Source organism: Arachis hypogaea, chromosome 20, assembly GCF_003086295.3.
Source record: "Arachis hypogaea cultivar Tifrunner chromosome 20, arahy.Tifrunner.gnm2.J5K5, whole genome shotgun sequence".
NCBI classification, from domain to species: domain Eukaryota; kingdom Viridiplantae; phylum Streptophyta; class Magnoliopsida; order Fabales; family Fabaceae; genus Arachis; species Arachis hypogaea.
The window spans coordinates 46,463,204-46,483,861 of record NC_092055.1 but is presented as its reverse complement, the minus strand read 5'-3'; the positions used below and the strand labels follow the sequence as shown (position 1 = coordinate 46,483,861).

The 20,658-nt window shown below is 39.6% G+C and overlaps 1 non-coding gene across 1 annotated transcript; it reads right to left on the bottom strand.

Annotated features, from left to right (window-relative positions):
* Positions 1–14,572: 14,572 nt before the first annotated feature.
* LOC112788595 (small nucleolar RNA R71) lies at positions 14,573–14,676 on the bottom strand. The gene has a single exon (XR_003195955.1). It is a non-coding gene; the product is annotated as a small nucleolar RNA R71 (small nucleolar RNA).
* Between the last annotated feature and the right edge of the window lie 5,982 nt (positions 14,677–20,658).

Genomic DNA, 20,658 nt, shown 5'->3' with positions numbered 1-20,658 from the left:
CCCTATTTTCAATCAAACCAAATTCTCATAAGCAAAAGGGTAAACTAAGTTCAATAATCCACATTCTTTTCAAATCATCATTGAGATAATCAATCTTGATACCCCGTAGAGTTTCCTTCGACTTTCCCATAGCCCACCGGAACATCAAGATGAATGGCTATAGTACGCAGGACGGCATCCCAATCAAACCTCATAAACCGAATAGCTTCCTCGGCCTTTTGAAAACCATCTGTATCATCTGTTTTAGGGCAAAAGTGGAGGATATCTTGTATTGCCTCCTCTGTGACCAAGATCTGTTTGCCCCTAAGCTGCACTGCATCAAGGGTCATCCGATAATAGTTGGAATAGAACTCACGGACCCATGATGAGTTTACATTTGCCAGATCTCTATCCTAAAATACCCAACCTCTCTGTTCAATTTGATGTTCAGTATACTTCCTCATCTCGGTTGGAATTCTTAGCTTCTTTTCTAAGTAGAGTTTCCATTTTTCCAGAAATACCGAAAACTTGAGTTCACAGTAAGGGTTAGCAAATTTGACTGAGTCGAAAGCAGGCACACGTTGATCAGCCTTTTTTTGTCAGTAAATTTCTTTTCACACCAAAATTCATCCGATAGAACAATGGATGACTGTGCTCTCTTTCTTTTACTAGAGCTGGCCTTAGCCTTGCCTTTTTTTTTTTCTATCAGACATCCTGAAAAACAGAATTCGCAGGGCACAGATTATCAAATCAAAGCAGAGAAATAGAAAGGTACAAACAAAACAAACAGAAGATAGGCAACAGAAGGGTTAAAGCTCAAACATGACGTGAGTCAAAAAGAGATAAATCCTTGGAATGAAAGAAATGTAGGATTAAAAAAAAATCAATCAGAAATCACAATCCAAGAATCTATACAATAAAATTCAGAATGCTTGTTTGTTAATAAACAACAAGTATCATGCCTCGAAGGAGAACCTCAATTAAGAGAAAACAAGTTCAAGTCAAATGGCAAAGGTACTACAATGGCTTCATTGGTCAAGGAAACTGAAAATTGAACTTGAATCAAGAAGATAGAAAGGTTTGACTTAAACTTGAAAGAATTAAAATAAAAGAGGTTCACTGTGATTTGGTTAATCAAGGTCCTATTTGACACAGAAATCCGTCAAATAGTTCTTTGATTCTATCAATCACAAATCAAATGAAAAAGTAACCAAAAGAAATGCGGAAATACGAGCCAATCAACCCATGAATTGAGTTCGGTATAAGCCAAATGAATCTCAAATAAAAAAGTATCAAATTCAATTCATAAGTTGTAAGTTAAAAATAGGATAATTTCCAGAAAATTTTGGCAGCATTCCAGCAGTAAATTGGACGTTCCCGGATATAAACAAGTAGTAAAACTCAGCTCATATGAATTCAAAACAATTTAGACAAAATTAGCAACCAATATATCATATGAACTAAGGTGCATATTCAAACAGAGCAGCGATTTCAATCAGCAGTAGCAGTTTCAAACTCATATGAATTGACATTATTAAGCAGAACAGCATCAAACAGTAATCGCACCCAAAATTAGCAACAACAGCAATCTGTAAAGTATTACAGAATATCAACATCATCATCACTCAACAAAGCAAATGAAAATCAGCCATTTCAGACAGCATCAGTAGCAAAAAATCAAACCTAAATCTACTAACCAAAATCCTAAAACTACCTAACCACCTATAATCTACTAACATGCAAGTCTAACTAAATTAAGCTAAACAAAATTTAACTAGCAGTAAATGACTGAAACGGAACTCAATTAAAGAAAAATGTGAACCTAGGAAGTAGAATTGGAACAGAGGAAGAGAAGGGACAAGAGAAGGGGAAATGGAAGCAGAGGGATGCCGGCCCAGAGGTGGCGGCTGCAACAGCGGCACAGTGGCTGGCCGCGGCGATCACTGGTGATGGCAGGAAGAGGAAGATGGAGCGAGAGAGGAAGGGTAAGAACGGGGTTGTCAGCGGCGGTTCGGGGTCGTCAGAGCTGAGTACTGGTGGCAATAGGGTTCTGTGAGTTTGAAGAAGAAAAGAGGGGACGTTGGAGGGAAGAAGGTGGAAAGGGGACGCGAATTGGCCAGGGTTCACGCGTCAGGGGTGTTATTGAATTTAAATCCACGCGTAGGGTTGGCTCACGCGAGAGCATAGAAGAGACAAACAAGCATCGATGCGTACGCGTCAGCGACGCGAACGCGTGAAGGAAGAGAAAGGAAGGTGACGCGTATGCGTAACGTACGCGTACGCGTGGCACGAAATTGTACTAAACGCACACTTTGGCACACTTGTCGCACAACTCTCTGTAATTAGTACTGGGGCAGCATTTACATACGACGCGTGCGCGTCTATCACGCCCACACGTGGAATGCCAGAAATGAAAATGACGCGTACGCGTCGGTTGGGTTGTGCGCCCGGCACCCCATCTGCATGGTTTCAGCGCAACTCTCTGTTCATTATACCAGAGATTGCAACATCGTATGTCACGGGTGCGCGTTAGTCATGTGCACGCGTGAGGCCCACAGTTTTTTTTTAAACTAACAAGCTACCAAAGTAAATCCAAACATTATTAAATTGGTAAAAACACAACTTAAACCAAATAAACCCAACTAAAAAAATAAAAATTCAACTTATTACCAATATAAATAAAAGATAAAATAGGAAGAATTTACCATGGTGGGGTGTCTCCCACCTAGCACTTTTAGTTAAAGTCCTTAAGTTGGACATTTGGTGAGCTCCTTGTCATGGTGGCTTGTGCTTGAACTCATCTTGAAACTTCTACCAACGCTTGGACTTCCAATAAGCTCCAGCATTTCTAAGTGAACTCACCAAGCCTTGATGATGTTCTTCACAAGTGTTGAGCTCCCAAAGTTGATCCTCTTGAATGTCGGGACCCAGATCTTGTTTCTACACCAGTCTTTAAGTTGATCATCATTGTTCCAACCGGGTGGCAAGTAATCCAAATTCTCAATGAAGTACCAAACTCTTCTCTTAGATCCAACCAAATTATCACCAGTCCAGCCCTTGCATCCAACTCTTGAAATTTCAACCTTGATGAGCCTTGATTTGTAACTCCAACCACTAAACATCCTTCTTTTACGCTTAATGCCACAAAGCCTCCTAAGTTGGTTATCCGTTTCAAGCATACCATACTCAAGTGGGACAATAAAGCTAATAGAGATAATTTTTACCCACTCAAATGACGGAGTAGACAACAACCTAGGTAGAGAAGTCTCCAACGTTCTTGACAAAGCATATTCAACTCCCGTCCCACCTTGCCAAAGGACTTCCACCTTTTGAAAAGATTCTTCACTTTCAAACTCTTCCTCACCGAGTTCATCCAACTCTTCTCCGTCACTCAAATCATAAATATGAGGTTGAGAGAAATCTACCTCAATGTTGCTTTTCATTTCATCGGGAGAAGGTTCTTTAAACTCAAGGGGTTCACTTGTGGGTGCAAATTCATTACTAGGATGGCTTGATTCATGATCACCAACACCAAGGGAACTTGCTTCTTGATCTATCCCGTCCAATTCTTCATAGGGAACATGCCTTGGAGGTTGTGCACTAGCCTCCTCAACATCGATTTCAACCTTCTTGGAGGAATACTCTGCAACTCTAAATTCCCATGGAGGTTCAGCATCTCCTAAGTCTTCAACAACTTCTTCCTCTTCAACAGGTACGGCTTCCTCCAATTGTTCCAATACAAAGTCACATTCCTTACTTTCCATCGGAGTTCCTAGTCTCTCCTTCATGCCACGTTCTTCATTAAATTCTCCACATGTAGCCAAGGGAGTACTTTGAGTGTTGTCGTGCAGTGAAGCTAAATTATCTACTACCTCGGTCAAGGTAGCTATGAACTCTAGTGTCGTCCGCTGCATCTCTCTTTGCCCTTGAAGAAGAACACCAAGAGTGTCATCCATTAGAGATTCGGGTGGATATGAGGGTTCATTGCTTGGGAGGAAAAGCTCATGATAGGAAGGTGGTTCATCATAATATAGATGTGGCGGTTCAACACTCTTCATCTTTTTCACTTGTTGTACAACACACTTCAATCCCTTGTTCTCAAGTTAAGATTTGTTAGCCATGAGAGCTTCGTGTGCTTTTCGGCTTTTCTCTCGCTCCATTTGATGGATGGTTGCTTGAAGTCAATCCATTGCCTCTTTAAAATGATCCTGTGGCTCTTGTTCTGCTTAGCTAATATAATTAAGATCATATTGCTCTTGGATTGATGGATATGGACATTTTCCTATGGAGGGTTGTGGTGGAAAGAAAAATTCATCTTGTGGTTGAAAATTCGCATACATTGGAGGTGGTGTATATTGAGGTGGTGGTTCTTGGGAGTAATTGGGTTGGAATGTGGGTGGTGGTAAGTATGGCTCATATGGTGGTTGGTGTGGTGGGTAAGGATGAGGATCATATGAAGGTGTTTGGTAAAACGGGGCTTGTGAGTATGGTTGAGGGCTATATTGAGGAGGGGGTTCATAGGTATATGGTGGTGGTTGTTGATTGTCACGAAGAGGTCCACCATAACCATTATCGTGGTAAGCATCATGGAATGGTTGTTGCTCATAGTACATTGGAGGAGGTTGATGCCAAGAGGGTTAATCGAATCCTTGTGGCTCCTCCCATATTTAATTGTCCCATCCTTGATGCAAGCCTTCATTGTAATCTCCACTTCCTATAACATAATGGTAACCACACTTATAACCAAAGGGGTGAGAATTCATAGTAATAAGAGAAAATAAAAACAAAAACTAATAAGAAATAATGAGAATAAACTCCTAAAATTAGAAACAACTAACAAAGAAACGAAAAGTAAACATATTCACAATATTCACAATAACCAATAACAAGGCACACATTTGCAATTCCCCGGCAACGGTGTCAAAAACTTGACGGAGGAAAAATGTCGGTAAAGATTTTCACAAAAATATCGCGTTGCAAGTATAGTTCTAAACTGACAATTAAACCTCAATCAATGTTTAAATTGTTTATCACAAATACAAACCCAATAAAATTAACCGAAGTATTAAACATTGGGTCATCTCTCAAGAAATTGCAGGAAAGTGTATCTATTATTGGTTATGGAAAAGTATATTTTTGGGTTTTTTGAAATGAGGAACAAGAAAATAAAAATGGAAAGAAAATAAAGCAATAACTACAAAAGCTCTTAGCAAGGAAAGAGAATTAGAAGTCCTATCCTTATTATCATTGTCAATTGTGATGGTAAATGTGAATTGCCTTCACTTAGTTAACCTCTAACCAATGGAGGAAGATCATGTGCATACAATCAATTTGAGTTCACAAGTCCTAGTCAACTCATAGCGAGAGATTAGCTTTTGTGAAGTTTAAGCTAACCGGCAATCTTCAATTACCATTCAACAAAAGAGTTTTGATAACTCAAGAGTTTCTAATTGATCAATCCAAGTTAAGAACAATAAAATCTATTGTAAAATCCTACCAAGCATTTTATCAAACACTTGGTAGGCACAAAATAAAAGCATGATAAAATTAACAAGGAATATTAAATCTAAACAACCAATTGCAAGCATCAATGACTAACAATTAAAGAGAGTAACAATAAGCATGGAAAATATAAATTGCATTAATAGAAATCAAATGTAACAAGAGCTCAAAAATATAAAAATGGCGAAAAAGGGAAATTAACAAGAGAAGAAGATGAACTAAAGTGCTTAAACAAATAAAATTAAGACAAAAACTAAATTAAAGGAAGATTGAACCTGAACCTAAAGAGAAATTGAAAGAAGAACCCCTAAACCTAGAGAGAGGAGAGAGAGAAACCTACATCTAAACCTAAAATTGAATGAATGAATGTGAAGTGTGAATGATTGATTTCCCCTTTTCAACTTCACTCTACAGCCTCTAATAGTATTTTCGGGCCTGAAACTGGGTCAAAAGCAGCCCAGAAATTACCCCCAAGGAATTATGTAAATTGCAGCACGTGACACTCGTCACGCGTACGCGTCGCTGAACAAATTCCTGGTCACGCGTACGCGTCGCTTGCCTGCTGCACTAGTCACGCGTGTGCGTCTCGCATGCGTACGCGTCGCTACCAGCTTCTGAAAATCTCAAGTTCTTGTGTTTCTTCCACTTTTGCATACTTCCTTTTCATCCTCTAAGCAATTCCTGCCCTATAAAACCTAAAAACACTTAACACACATATCCCAGCATCGATGGTAATAAAAGAGGATTAAAAATTAGCAATTTTAAGCGCAAAGAAGCATGTTTTCAATCATAACATAAAATTAGGAAGGAAACTTAAAAACATGCAATTTACATGAATAAGTGTGAGAGTAAGTGACAAAATTCACTCGATCTAGTACAAAATAAACCATAAAATAGTGGCTCATCAGGCCCTCCTCGGGGACGGTACTCTTATTTTCGAGGTCGAGCAAGAGGATATCAAAGAGGAAGAGGTGGACGTCAGGTTCCAAGGGTGTTTCAAGGGGACAACTCCTTCTGTTCATTCGAAGGTAGTATTACCTACTGATGGAGAAACATATTCGAAAGAGATTCCATCTTCCGCTAAACTGGATAAAGGCAAGGCTGTGTAGTAGCCCCCAGAGGTTACTAAAGAGAAAGATACTGATATGGATGAGGAATATTTCGAAGAGGGTGCTGATGAAATGGTAAGAACTATTTTGATAATTCCAACTAAGTATCTGGGAGAATACGAGGGGATTCTTTGTGAATACTTTGATGTAGAAGATGAGGAGGTTTTCTCATTCATTCAATATGAGGATGAACCAGGCTATTTCCAAAGGCCTACCAAAAAACAAAAATCTCATCTTCGTCCCTTGCATATCACAACTTCTATAGGTGGAATCAAGGTGAGTAAGGTTTTAATCGATGGAGGAGTAGCAATAAGTTTATTACCGAAGAGAATGTTAATGAAAGTATGGAAGCACCCAGATGAAGGGAAACCTGAAGTCATAAAGGCTGATTCGAGTCTGTATGTTGAATAGTTGCATGTCAATTTCAAGGTGTATAATAATAAACTAAAGCCTTTGAATGTCGACAGAGTGCTCAACTTCTTCAATTGTGAAGGTTGTTTCTTGACTTCAGCGGGTCTGAATGTCAAGCTCCATTATCCACAGCTCAATGTTCCTCCGACTGGTTGGGATTGCTCTGCGTAGGCGGTGGTTTGAAGACATCTCTCCATGGCTGATGAACAAGGAGTCTTGGATTTTCTGGTAACATTAAATAATTATATAAGTAGCTTTCCATCTGTTAAAAATAAAAGTGATTCTTCTGATAAGTTGAATGATGTAGAAGTTTTAATTCAGTTTGTGTAGTTAATAGGATCGATTCGATTCCTTCAAAAAAATTTAGTCATGGTTTAAGTTCATATTTTTTTCTTCTATTTCTGGAAATGTTATCAATCAAACTGCTATTGATATAGCCCAAACCCATTGTACCGAAAAAGATTCAATTGTTGATTTGGTTGATAATAAAGGTTTTTCATATCAAATGAGCCTATTGATTTGTCTTTTGATTGTATTTTTTATCTGGAGCCGTTGAGTTTTGAAAAATATTCAGTAAAAGATGATGATGTCGAAAAAGGTTTTGAGTCACAAGATCCTCTTGAAGAAATTAATTTAGGATCTGATGACAATGTTCAAGTTTCTTACATTTGTAAGGATCTTGTTGATCCATTTCAAACAAACTTGTTGAGTCTATTACTTGAATATAAAGATTGTTTTGCTTGAAATTATCATGAGATGTCTGGTTTTGATCGTTCTCTTGTAAAACATCGATTAGCATTGAAACCATTTGCTCGACCAGTAAAGCAAACATCTCAGCAATTCGCTACTGAAATCAATCAGAAAATTAAAGAGGAAATTGAATGATTGATCAATGCAAAATTTATTCAAACTACTCGCTATGTGGAATGGATATCAAATATTGTTCCAGTGATGAAAAAGATTAGAAAGTTGCGAGTGTGTATTGATTTTCGAGATTTAAACAATGCTACTCTAAAGGATGAATCGTTAATTGATTCTGCAACAGGGAATGAAATTTTAAGTTTTATGGATGGTTATTCAGGATATAATCAAATCTTCATTGCTGAATATGATGTATCAAAAATTGCCTTTCGGTGTCCTGGGACATTAGGGACATATGAATGGGTAGTAATGCCTTTTGGCTTGAAAAATGTTGGTGCAACATACCAACGCGTCATGAATACCATTTTCCATGAGTTTATTGGAAAATTTATGGAAGTTTACATTGATGATATGATGGTTAAATCGAATTTGGTGGACCAACATCTTAATCATTTAAGGCAGGCATTTAACACGATGCAGAAAAATGATTAAAGATGAATCCTTTTAAGTGTGCATTTGGTGTGTCTGCAGAAAATTTCCTAGGTTTTGTTGTTGGTGCGCAGAAATTGTGATTACACATTAATTATGTAAAATTTATCGCTCTTTCTTTCCCTGGTAATGGCGCCAAAAACATGATGCCAATACCATGGTTCACAACTTCGCACAACTAACCAGCAAGTGAACTGGGTCGTCCAAGTAATACCTTACGTGAGTAAGGGTCGAATCCCACGGAGATTGTTGGTATGAAGCAAGCTATGGTCACCTTGTAAATCTCAGTCAGGCGGATATAAAATAGTAATGGGGTTTTCGAAAATAATTAATAAAATAGGGATAGAAATACTTATGTAAATCTTTGGTGAAAATTTCAGATAAGCGAATAGAGATGCTTTCGTTCCTCTGAACCTCTTCTTTCCTGCTATCTTCATCCAATCAGTCTTACTCCTTTCCATGGCTGGCTTTATGTAATGCATCACCATTGTCAAGGGCTACTTTCGGTCTTCTCTCGGGAAAATGATCCAAATGCCCTGTCACGGCACGGCTAATCGTCTGGAGGCATCACCCTTGTCAATGGTTACATCCTATCCTCTCAGTGAAAATGGTCAACGCACCCTGTCACGGCACGACTATTCATCTGTCGGTTCTCGATCATGCTGGAATAGGATTTACTATCCTTTTGCGTCTGTCACTACGCCCAGCAATCGCGAGTTTGAAGCTCGTCACAGTCATTCAATCATTGAATCCTACTCGGAATACCATTGACAAGGTTTAGACTTTCCGGATTCTCTTGAATGCCGCCATCATTCTAGCTTATGCCACGAAGATCCCAATATCTCGGACTCGGTCCCCTGTATTGGTAATCTAAGAGATACTCGTTCAATCGAAGGTAGAACGGAAGTGGTTGTCAGGCACGTGTTCATAGGGAATGATGATGATTGTCACGTTCATCACATTCAGGTTGAAGTGCGAATGAATATCTTAGAAGCGAAATAAGATGAATTGAATGGAAAACAGTAGTACTTTGCATTAATCTTTGAGGAACAGCAGAGCTCTACACCTTAATCTATGGAGTGCAGAAACTCTACCGTTGAAAATACATAGGTGATAATGGAGTTCATTGGTCTCGACCCCAGAGGGGAACCGGAGTAACCAAGACTGTGAATACAATGATAAAAAGTTCTATTTATAATAAACTAGTCACTAGGGTTTACAGAAGTAAGTAATTGATGCATAAATCCACTTCCGGGGCCCACTTGGTGTGTGCTTGGGCTGAGCTTGAGTGTTACACATGTAGAGGTCCTTCTTGGAGTTGAACGCCACCTTTTGTGCCATTTTGGGCGTTGAACTCCACTTTGCAACTTGTTTCTGGCGCTGAACGCCAGAATTGGGTAGAGAGATGGCGTTGAACACCAGTTTGCATCGTCTAAACTTGAGCAAAGTATGGACTATTATCTATTGCTAGAAAGCCCTGAATGTCTAATTTCCAACGCAATTGGAATCGCGCCATTTCAAGTTCTGTAGCTCTAGAAAATCCACTTTGAGTGCAGGGAGGTCAGAATCCAACAGCATCAGCAGTCCTTCTTCAACCTCTGAATCTGATTTTTGCTCAAGTCCCTCAATTTCAGCCAGAAAATACCTGAAATCACAGAAAAACACACAAACTCATAGTAAAGTCCAGAAATATGAATTTAACATAAAAACTAATGAAAACATCCCTAAAAGTAACTAGATCCTACTAAAAACATACTAAAAATAATGTCAAAAAGCGTATAAATTATCCGCTCATCACAACACCAAACTTAAATTGTTGCTTGTCCCCAAGCAACTGAAAATCAAATAGGATAAAAAGAAGAGAATATACTATAAATTCCAAACTATCAATGAAACATAGCTTCAATCAGATGAGCGGGACTTGTAGCTTTTTGCCTCTTGAATAGTTTTGGCATCTCACTTTATCCATTGAAGTTCAGAATGATTGGCATCTATAGGAACTCAGAGTTCAGATAGTGTTATTGATTCTCCTAGTTCAGTATGATGATTCTTAAACACAACTATTTTATGAGTCTTGGCCGTGGCCCTAAGCACTTTGTTTTCCAGTATTACCACTGGATACATAAATGCCATAGACACATAATTGGGTGAACCTTTTCAAATTGTGACTCAGCTTTGCTAAAGTCCCCAATTAGAGGTGTCCAGGGTTCTTAAGCACACTCTTTTTTTGCTTTGGACCTTGACTTTAACCGCTCAGTCTCAAGTTTTCACTTGACACCTATACGCCACAAGCACATGGTTAGGGACAGCTTGGTTTAGCCGCTTAGGCCAGGATTTTATTCCTTTAGGCCCTCCTATCCACTGATGCTCAAAGCCTTGGGATCCTTTTTATTTGCCCTTGCCTTTTGGTTTTAAGGGTTATTGGCTTTTTGCTCTTGCCTCTTGGTTTTAAGAGCTTTTGGCTTTTTCTGCTTGCTTTTTCTTTTTCTTTTTATTTTTTTTTCGCCTATTTTTTTTTTCTGCTAGCCTTGTTCTTTGCTGCTTTTTCTTGCTTCAAGAATCATTTTTATGATTTTTCAGATTATCAAATAACATGTCTCCTAGTCATCATTCTTTCAAGAGCCAACATATTTAACATTCTTAAACAACAACTTCAAAAGACATATGCACTGTTCAAGCATACATTCAGAAAACAAGAAGCATTGTCACCACGTCAATATAATTAAACTAAGTTCAAGGATAAATTCAAAACTCATGTACTTCTTGTTCTTTTGAATTAAAACATTTTTCATTTAAGAAAGGTGATGGATTCATAGGACATTCATAACTTTAAGACATAGTTACTGACTACTAATGATCATGTAATGAAGACACAAGCATATATAAGCACATGACATAGAAAACGAAAAACAGAAGAAATAAGAACAAGGAATGAATCCACCTTAGTGATGGTGGCGTGTCCTTCTTGAGGAACCAATGATGTCCTTGAGCTCTTCTATGTCTCTTCCTTGTCTTTGTTGCTCCTCCTGATGCCAGGGCATCTTGGCCAGTTTCACTGACCTTTTCTTTACTGTTTTTAGGTTAGTTTCATGCATTTCTTTAGGAAATAAGCTAGTTTTGGGTAAATATTCACTTGTGCCTTGACTCAAGCATACATTGTGCATTTTACATGATTTCATGAGGATTTTGCATAAGTTTAGTGACAAATATTATGTTGCATTACTCATGACTTGGACTAGAGCTTTGATGCACTTTGTTGCTTGATTTTAGGACAAAAAAGGAGCAAGAAAAGGGGAGGTAACTTGCAAAGATTAATGAGAAAAGTGATTGACAATAACACTCTCAAAAAAAAGCCATCAATGCCCACGTTAGAGAGTCACGTTAACCAAGTTAACGTGAACTCTAACGTGGAGAAAAGAAGTTGAGCCAACGTTAGTGACACTCAACATTGTCACTAACGTTGGCAATTACTCATAAGTGGCCACGTTAGAAGCCACGTTAACCTAGTTAACGTGGCCTCTAACGTTAAGGGGGAGGGAGAGAAGCCAACGTTAGTGACACTCAACATTGTCACTAACGTTGGCCTATGGTGCTAAGTACCACGTTAACTCCCACGTTAACTTGGTTAACGTGGGAACTAACGTAGAGGATGAAGAGTTGTCGACAACGTTAGTGACACTCAACATTGTCACTAAGGTTGAAGCAACCACAACCCCCAAGAGTCACGTTAACTTCCACGTTAAATGGGTTAACGTGGAAGCTAACGATGAGAAATGAAGGATGAGCCAACATTAGTGACACTCAACATTGTCACTAACGTTGGGATGGCTAAAAGATGGCCACGTTAGAAGCCACGTTAACCTAGTTAACGTGGACTCTAACGTGAAACCTAGGGGCACATTGGAACGTTAGTGACAATGTTGAATGTCACTAACATTCTCGAAGGATGGCAAGGGCCACGTTAGAAGCCACGTTAACCTAGTTAACGTGGGCTTTAACGTGAAGCAAGAATGGGCACACTGGAATGTTAGTGACAATGTTGAGTGTCACTAACGTTCTCGAAGGTTGACAAGGCAACGTTAGAAGCCACGTTAACCTAGTTAACGTGGGTTTCAACGTGAGGCAAAAGGGGTGCATTGGAATGTTAGTAACAATGTTAAGTGTCACTAACGTTCCCGAACTTGGACTTTCACTAAATGATTAACACTCCTTACGCCCTGAGCTTAAGTCTATGCCCACTCTGCACTTTCTCTCTGCAAGTAAAGCCAAGCCCAAATAAAGAAAGGAACTGCTTCAAACTCAAGATCCAAAGGCCCAAGACTTGAAGAGTGAACTAGAAGCTGAGAAAAGTAGTATATATAGGAGTAGCTTTGAATTGTAAAGGAGTTCTGGAGGCTGAAGGAATTACTCTCTGTATTTACTTTCTTTGCAATTTCTAGTTTTATGATGTATTCTCCATCTTTGTTTTCATTTTCAAGAGCTATGAACAACTAAACCCCTTTCATTGGGTTAGGGAGCTCTGTTGTAATTTGATGGATCAATACTAATTTTCATTGTTCTTCTTCTATCCTTCCTCTTGATTTTACTTGAAAGCTTTCGATCTTCATCCAATTGAGTAGTTATCTTGGAAGAGAAGCTATTCAAACTTGGATCTCTTTTGAACCTTGGAAGAGGAATGAAGAGATCAAGCTAGAAATGCTTTCTCATGCTGGACCAAATTGGGTTTGGATGGGTATGTGACTGTAACCCTCTCAATACTTGGTTTGGGAAATGCATGTGGTATAATCAGTGACCATACTTCATCTCTTCTCATGAGCAATTGACCAAGGAATTGGCTATTGATCAAGATTTGAGAGATTGAATTGCAAGGAATTGTAATTCAATCACTTAAGATTGCCAAGGAGATCAATGAGTGCATTGATTGAGGAAGAGATGAAAATGAACTTGATCCGGAGAATTGCAACATCTCCTAAGCCCAATGAACTCCCCATCTCTAATCTTACCCATTCTCTTTAATTTCTGCGATTTACTTTTATGAGCAAATCCCCCATTCCCATTTACAATTCTGCAATTTATTTTCAGTCATTTACTTCCAGTCCTTTAATTCTAGCATTTACTTTTCTGTTATTTATATTCCCACCATTTTATTTTCTGCAACTCTCAACCCAAATTCTGGATTCGCTCAACTAGAACATTCTTCTGATTAAAGTTGCTTTATCAATCAATCCCTGTGGGATTCGACCTCACTCTATTGTGAGTTTTTACTTGACGACAACTTCGGTACACTTGCCGAAGGGAGATTTGTTGAGAGACAAGTTTTCCACGCATCAAGTTTATGGCGCCGTTGCCGGGGATTGATTGTGCATCAACAATGATTAGATTGGAAGATCACTAGATTGAGCATTTTATTTTGTGAATTTCATTTTTCTGTTTGAGTGATTTACTTTATGTTTTAGTTAAACTTCTTCCCTTCTCCCTCTACCCGTTTGTTTTTCTTTGTTATTTTCAATTCTGTTTGCTAACCCACTAACTGTTTGATATATTGCATCACCCACAACTAACAATAACTCTGACACAAATACTGTCTGCACCTATTTTCTCTGCTTGTACTTGTTGGTTGTATGACAGGGAGAAGAAGCGGGGCTTCAACTTCCTTTGATTCTGAACCAGAGAGAACCTTCCTTAGACTAAGGAGGGAGGCAAGAGGAAAACGAGTAGTTGGTACTGAAGAAGAAGAGGAACAGTTTGAGGAATACTTTGAACCAAACATGGAAGAAAACATGGAAAATCATCATGAAGAAGAGACTCACAACCATGGCAGAGGAGGTGGAGCAAATCATGCTGGAGAGGATAGAAGAGTTTTGGGCTCTTACATTAATCCAAACCCAGGCAATTGTGGAAGTAGCATCCAAAAGCCAACAATCCATGCCAACAACTTTGAACTTAAACCACAGCTCATCACCCTTGTTCAGAACAACTGTTCGTTTGGAGGAGGTGTTCAAGAAGATCCTAACCAACATTTGACCACCTTCATGAGAATATGTGACACAGTGAAATCTAATGGCGTTCATCCTGACGCCTATAGATTGCTCTTATTTCCCTTCTCACTCAGAGACAAGGCAGCCAAGTGGCTGGAATCCTTCCCAAGGGAGAGCTTGACAACTTGGGAGGATGTGGTGAACAAATTCTTAGCAAGATTCTACCCTCCTCAACGAATCAATAGGCTGAGAGCTGATGTTCAAACCTTCAGGCAACAGGATGGTGAGACTCTGTATGAAGCATGGGAGAGGTTCAAGGACTTAACAAGGAGGTGTCCACCTGACATGTTCAACGAATGGGTCCAGCTGCACATTTTCTATGAAGGGCTCTCTTATGAGTCAAAGAAGGCAATAGACCATTCATCTGGAGGGTCTTTGAACAAGAAGAAGACCATTGAGGAAGCCATAGATGTTATTGAAACAGTAGCAGAAAACGACTACTTCTATGCTTCCGAAAGAAGGAACACAAGAGGAGTGATGGAGCTAAACAATGTAGATGCTCTGTTGGCCCAAAACAAGCTCATTACCCAGCAGCTGGCTGACCTCACCAAGAAGATGGAGATGAACCAAGTAGCAGCAATCTCCACTTCATCAACAACACAAGAAGGAGTAAACCAAGAAGCAGAAGGGAGTCAGGAGCAAGCCAACTACATTGGGAGTTCACCAAGGAAAAACTATGATCCATACTCCAAGACTTACAACCCTGGATGGAGAAATCACCCGAACTTTGGGTGGGAAAGTGAGCAAGATCAAAACCAAGACCAGAGACGTTACAACTCTAACAATAATGCAGCTCACCAACAATTCACCCAGAGGACATCTCAACAACCCCACAACAACAACTCTCCACATACTTATCAAAACCAAAACAGCACATCTGCTCCGAACCACTCATCAATTGATGACAGGCTCTCTAAAATTGAAGCCTTACTTGAAGGAATAAGCCAAGAGATTCAAGAAAATAAGGTGTTCAAAGAGGAGGTGCGAGCCAATATTAAGAACCAAGGAGAAACCATTAGGAAGCTGGAATTCCAGGTGGGATATTTAGCTGAGAAGATTCCCAAACCTACTGATAGCTTCCCAAGTGACATTGAGAAAAACCCCAAAGGAGAAGCAAAGAAAGTAAGATGGGAAGATTGCAAAATGGTCACTACAAGTGATCAAGAGATTGAAGACAAGCAAGGCAAAATGTGCAAACAACCTGAAGACAACTCAACAAAGGAGGAGGATAGAGATCACAAAGAACCAGAAATCTCACAACAAGAGCTGCTGAAGCTCTATGCACCATTCCCCCAACTGCTCAATGGTGTTGTGGGAAAAAGAATATACTCAAGGTTCCTAGACTTGTTTGCATCCGTGCATATGAACATACCATTCATCAAGGTAATTCAACAAATGCCTGCATTCATCAAATATATGAAGGAACTTCTTCCTAGGAAAAGCTCACTCAAGGGAGGGCAGACTATAGTGATGAACAAGGAATGTAGTGCCCTTATTCAACCTGGGTTGCCTACAAAAAGAAGAGACCCAAGAAGTTTTCATATCCCTTGTGCCATAGGTGAAAATATGTTTGACAGAGCACTATGCGATTTAGGGGCCAGCATCAACTTACTGCCCTTATCCCTGGTGAAGAGGTTGCAGATCAATGAGATAATGCCTACAGATGTCATTATCAGACTGGCTGACAAAACTCAAAAGCAAGCAATAGGAGTGGTGGAAAATGTGTTGCTAAAGGTTGGGAAGTACTTTCTCCCAATAGATTTTGTCATTCTGGACATGGAAGAAAGTCACACTCACCCAATCATATTGGGAAGACCATTCCTAGCTACGGCCAGAGCACTTATCGATGTAGAGAAAAGGGAGCTAATATTGAGAATTCATGATGAACAACTCAACTTCAATGTCTTCAACTTCTCACAAGAAACAGATCAAGAGGACAAGGAACTAAGCACAAACGATAAGGAGACACTGAAGGAGGAGACAAGCACTGAAGCACAGCCAGTTCATTCTGAAACCCCCCTCAATTGATGAACAAGGAAAACAGCAACTGCCACAGCTCAAGGAAAAATTGGAGGAACCCAAACCTCTAGAGGCAGGTGAAGACAACATCACAACTCCTTGGAGAAAAGAGGTCACCAAGGGAAAGACAACCTCAAAAGAAACAAAGAAGAAGGTACCAAGGAAATGGAGGAACAAGAAAATCCCTACGGAAGATTTTTCTCCAGGGGATAGAGTTGTCTCATCTTACTTCCCAGATATTCCTCCTAATCTCCCTACTGTACCATCTCAGTTACCTAAGGTCTTCACTATCAACAGAGTTCTTTCCCTGGAACATGTGGAGATCATTGATCCAACCAATGGATACAAATCCACAGCAAGAGGGGAGGACTTTAAGCACTACCAACCACCATGATGAAGGAAAAACGTCAAGCTAGTGACGCTAAAGAAGCGCTTCATGGGAGGCAACCCATGTTTTATATGCTTTCAAATGATAATGAATAAGTCAATCTTTATGAGCTTCAATCCAAACTTAACAAACAATTGGTGAAAATCTTCTTATGCAGAATATAGTGAGGAACAAGTTTGGTGTTCAAAGCAAACCAAGTTGCATGCTAGTCTTGGGAGCTTTGAACACAAAACTTTCATCACAGTGCTTCAGACTAAGTTTGGTGTCACCCCAGGGTGCCACCAAAATGCATATAAGGAACCACCAATAGTTAGTTAGTTAGTTGAAATTCAAACAAACAATCAAATCCTTTCTTTCCTTTATTTCTAGCCGTAGAGTTTGAATTTTTTTTATGATATTAATTTCCTTATTTTAAATCTTTATAGGAAAGGACAAGAAGCATAAAAGAGATTGATTGGACAATTAAATGGGGGAGATTTCGCCACTTAAAGAAGAGGGGTTACACACTTGTTCTAAAGAGGGAATACGTTGGAAAATGTTGCCATGCAACATTGAAAAAAAAGGGACCCCTAGAAGACCGAGCAATCCCTATCATAAAGTGATGATCCTTGTCTTCTAGCCATGCATAACCCCAACCGTCTATCAAGTGACCACTTCATCAATCTACACCCTCCATTCTCTCACAACTTCTCTATATAAACAACCCTTGTCCATACCACCCTTCATTGTCATCACACACCTTCACCACTCTTCATTTCGGTACAATACACCCCCTATCCAATTATAAACATTCCTCCCCTCACTCTCCTCATTGCCATAAAACCCTAAACAACCAAAAGTCTCCACAACCTTACCACCTTCACATATTAAATCATTATTCATGGCATCTTCAAGTTCTAAGAGAAGGGAGGGGATGGAACCCATGGAAGAACACCCATATGATGAGAAGAGATTTAGAAGCTTGCATCATGCATTGCAATACGGGTGGATGGTTGATAAGGAAATCATTTATGAGCTGGGATTTCAAGTTAAGAAGACTGAATGCCCCGAAATCACAGAGAAGGTAGAAAGGAGAAGATGGGAGCTCCTCACCGACCCGGTCACTAAGGTGAATACAAATCTCGTAAGAGAATTTTATGCAAATGCAGTCAGGTATGATAAGAAAGATGAGTCATATACAAGCTTTGTGAGAGGAACAATGGTGGATTTTGGTCCCATGAGTGTAATGAGGGCATTGAAGCTACGGTCTATACCATTTGAAGAAGAAAGTTACCACTCAAGATTGGACAACAACCCCAATTATGACCAGCTTTTACTAGACCTGTGTGTACCAGGAGCTGACTGGGAAAGGGGTGCAGGAAATAAACCAAAGTTCATTAAGAGAACAGATCTCACTCCTGAAGCTAAGGAGTGGTTCGAGCTGGTGAGGAGGTCTATTCTCCCAGCTGCAAACAACTCGGAGGTGAATCTCGAGAGAGCAACAATGTTGCATTGTATACTCAAGGGAGGAGAAATCAAAGTTCATGAGATTATAGCTCAAGGAATTAGAAAGATGGCAGAGAAAAGCGACTCAAGAGGAACATTAGGTTACCCCAGCACCATTTACCGAATATGCAAGAAAGCTAGAGTGGTTTTTGAAGATGAGGACCCCGTTTGGATAAAGGAAGGCATTCCAATAACGGTCCGAAGGATGAATGCTGCAGCACTCCCCCTGCCTCAACGGAAGCAAAGAAAGAGGACAGCTCCTCAAGTAGTTGAAGGACAAGTCTTAGAGGGACAAGCACCACAGACTTTGGACATGCACCAATTACAGGAAGCCATTGATGGCTTATCTAGACAATATTTGGAAAGCCAAGGAGCACAGAAGGAGCTTCAACTACAGATGATGGGGCAGCAAGATGAGTGGCAAAGGCAAATGATGGAACAACAATTAAGCCAAGGACAACAATGGGGAGAAGCATTCAACAGAATGGAACAAAGGCAAAACGAGCAACAAGAATCCACCCAGAGGCTAATCAACATCCAAGCACATCAAGGGGCACACATACATGAGATGCATCGAAGACAAATAGAACAGGCAGAACTATTGGATGAGCAAAGGGCATTCGCAGAAGGAGTTTACATGAGTCAAACAGGACATCAGATAAATACTCAAGCCAGGCTCGGCTACTTAGTGGGACAGCTGCCAATATTGCATCCAGGAATAGCCAAGTATGATGAAATGAAGGATGAATTAGCACGAAGGGAAAGACAAAGGGTGGAAGAGAGTCATGAGTCAGTAAGGAAGGCACTTGAGGATTGGAAGCAAGCAAGATTGGCACGGATGCGAGGAAATGCAAGAGGAAACAAGGAGGACAAGCAAGGAAAAGAGCGTGGACACCCACAACAGTAAAAGGTGGTGGAGTTCCTTCTTTGTTCCATCTTTCTCTATGTTTTAAATAAGGAAGATCTTGTATGAAATAGAACTTGCTTCCATGTTATATTTAAACCTTTTTCAAATCATGTTATTTTTAGTTTTTGGTATTGAAGAGAGTCTATGTGCACTGGTCTTTTATGTCACTGCATCATTACTTAACCTACTTGTAAGCTTTTCCCTTTAAATCAAATAAAAAGAGAATGATTATAGTTGTAAAAGACCATAGTGGAGTTGAAATTGTGGAAGTACATTCATGAATCTTTGGGGTAGTCATAAGTTAGCTAAGTTGGTTCAACCACAAGGCTAGGAGGACAACTATCTATCCTGAATACTTTGCTTTGGATACACTCATGAGACTAAGTTAATAACAAGATCCTAATAAGAGAAAAGGGAAAGAATAATGGAAGTGAAAAACAAAAGAAAAAGAGTAAGCAATAAGGCTAGGCATCAATAGTTTTAATCTTGAGGCAAGTGTCTGTGGTGCTCCTGTGTGAGGGATCTACTTGGATGAATAAGCTCTTAGGGGTGCTTTATCACTTGATAACTTGGGTTAACTAACCCGGGATTATCAGCTGAAGATCCACTATCAAGAGTAACCCTCACTACAGAGCATTTAGTAACCCAAAGAGGTGCTGGACACCAAGGTCTCAAGAAAAGAAAATAAATAAACTATATGCCTGTGGTGTGTATGTATGGGGGAGAGACTTGAGGGAGTAAGTCCTTAGGGGTGCTTCAACACCTAGCACCTTGAACCAACTGGTTCGGGAGTGTTGGCTGAAAGCTTATCTTAAAGAGTTGCCCCCTTACAGAGCACTTAGCCTAAATAACACAACTAACCCTTGAAATAACAATAAAAGGATCAATGAATAAAAGTCTCATGAGATATAAACAAAGTAAGTGTTTAGGGACATGATAAAGGTCTGAAAGCCAGTAATGGAATGAACCTAAGTTGCTATGCATGAAACCACCATAAAATCAGTAATATGACTTCCACAAGAATGACTCATTCCTCTGGATATTCCATTCATCATTTACTTGTTCCAGTACTTACTTAGGGACAAGCAAGCTTTAAGTTTGGTGTTGTGATGCCAGGGCATCTTGGCCAGTTTCACTGACCTTTTCTTTACTGTTTTTAGGTTAGTTTCATGCATTTCTTTAGGAAATAAGCTAGTTTTGGGTAAATATTCACTTGTCAATGTGCATTTTACATGATTTCATGAGGATTTTGCATAAGTTTAGTGACAAATATTATGTTTCATTACTCATGACTTGGACTAGAGCTTTGATGCACTTTGTTGCTTGATTTCAGGACCAAAAAGGAGCAAGAAAAGGGGAGGTAACTTGCAAAGATTAATGAGAAAAGTGATTGACAATAACACTCTCTAAAAAAAGCCATCAATGCCCACGTTAGAGAGTCACGTTAACCAAGTTAACGTGAACTCTAAC